Source organism: Populus trichocarpa, chromosome 3, assembly GCF_000002775.5.
Source record: "Populus trichocarpa isolate Nisqually-1 chromosome 3, P.trichocarpa_v4.1, whole genome shotgun sequence".
Classification (NCBI taxonomy): Eukaryota; Viridiplantae; Streptophyta; class Magnoliopsida; order Malpighiales; family Salicaceae; genus Populus; species Populus trichocarpa.
In genome coordinates, this window is record NC_037287.2 from 2,851,404 (window position 1) to 2,853,601 (window position 2,198).

The 2,198-nt window shown below is 36.9% G+C and overlaps 1 pseudogene; it reads left to right on the top strand.

Annotated features, from left to right (window-relative positions):
* LOC112325560 (uncharacterized) lies at positions 1 to 880 on the top strand (annotated as a pseudogene).
* The last annotated feature ends 1,318 nt before the right edge of the window (positions 881 to 2,198 follow it).

Consider the following 2,198-nt stretch of genomic DNA (forward strand, 5'->3'; position numbering starts at 1 on the left):
ACAATCAATTATTGTTATTCGTTTAATTATAAATAGAATGAAGCTCGCTGGACTTTTATCAGGGACTAAAGTAGTTTCCATCTTATATGCAGTTAGAATCTCCCATATTTGTCAACATGCCAGAAAAGCTATTCGCAAAGAAACTCTCAGAAACTCACATGCCAGAATGGCAGTTCCAATGGAAAGCCTCTACGCTTTCCAAATCCCAGAAGGAGAACACTCTAAGAATTTGGTGTCACTGACTGTTACCATATATAATCTTTAAAATGTATCCAATTTAGGACTATAAAGATTATCTTACCATAGATAGATGCTGGTTCTTAGGGAATGAGGGAGACTCCTTGTATAGCAGAACAACCTTCTATGTACACTCCTTGTGTAGCAAAATAACCTTCCATGTATAAGAGGCCTTTTCTGCTGACTGCAGGGGAGAACATTCTGAAAAGTTAATGAATTAATTAACTCTCTTGGTATTCTAGTTTTGGCTTGAATGTATTAACACTGACATCCATGACAAGAGGTGGAGGTTCCGATGTTGTACAAGAAAAACTGAGTTGATAACCTTAAACCAGTCCTGTCTTCAGGTTGGATTGAGTTCGCCAAAAAAAAAAAGGGTTCTCAAAAAAGGTGATGAAGTCACCTTCTCTGTGATGGACATGAAGGGAGCCGAGGATCTGGAATTGGGAATTCAAGCTCGGAAAAGAATCAAGCTATTCGGCCAAGATTTTTGGAGTAATCCTTTGTGAAGAAGAAGAAGAAGCTACTCCTCGCATAAAATATAGGTGTTGATCGATGTAGCTTTATCTTCTATCTTCTAGTATCAGTTCTTTCTTTCTTGCTTGCCTTTTTTTTTTTCCTCCTGGAAAGGAAGGCTTGGGGGTGTTTGATGCTAGCTATCTCTTAAAATGTCTATCCTAGAACTTAGAATCATGTGAGTAAAAGAGTGAATCTTCTAACCAAATATATATATGTATAATATATCCTTACAAGAAATATTCAATACTTTTTCTTAAATTATAAATTAAAAAGAAATTGGTTATAACATGGTTAACGAACACACGAAAATAAACAGGTGTATTTCGTACACAAATTCTTTATTTTTTTTTCTTACAAGTTTTTTTACCAGTTAAAATATACTCTTATTATTTTGTTTTTCCATTGGTAGTATATCAGTCCTTAAGGCGAGGGTAATACTATGTTTCCCATTTGTAAGTGGTGGAGATATTGGAGGCCACTCTCCCTGGAATCAATTTATTGCTGTTGATATTTCTTCACCGTTGATCTTGGAAAGCCCAACATCGAATTCTAGTTCGTGGAAAAGGCGAGCACCAAGGACCATATGTTCTTTGCATTTGAATGTTAGTAATCTCGAGGTTTACTTGGTCAATCCAGCGTGCAATGATGATGGAACTACCTTGTCTACTTTGATGCCAAGGTATAGATTTTGTGCACAGAAGATTGTGTCTGTGAGTAATAGAGCTGGTTGCCTATGTACAATTAGTATGCTTTGGCAGGAAGACCCCGTGACTGGTCCTTGGATAGCTGAGAAAGCCAAGTCTCTGGCAACTTCAGAGGAATCCAGGAGCAGGAAAAAAATGAAGGTGAAAGGATATGAATTTGCTAGTGCAACTGCTGCAAAGGATCTAAGAGACATAAATTTGCGAACTAGAGAAGAGTTAATTTTGAGCTCAGCATTCTTCTTGCATGTTCGTCTGTTTCCTGTTGTGGTTGATCTTAGCAGTTCTCAGTATAGTAATTTGCATTTCCTTCTAGATCAGATGATTAATGGATTATCAGGCATGGCCTGCGATGTAGTCGGTGCTAGGGAATCAACAAAGTTAACTCATTGTATTTCAGAAATTAAAGGGATTTCTCTTCTTTTCTTTGTCAATTACAGTTCTTGTATAAAAGTTTTCTTACCCAGAGTAAATGCTATTGTAATGTTTTCACAGAGACTCCCCTGTTTTGCAACTAATTCACTTATATATCTGGGAAACAGAAAGACAATCAACAAAGAGTAAGGCATCTTCTGAAGAAACAAAGAAATTTAATACCCTAAACTAAGCAGCAGGTAGAAGGCAAAAACTCCCTACAAGAAAATCGGTGAAAACCAACGGAATTACCGACGAAATTTTTTCGTCGGTAAATTTTACCGACGGAAATACTTCCGTGTCTACTTCTGTTGGTATTTACTGACA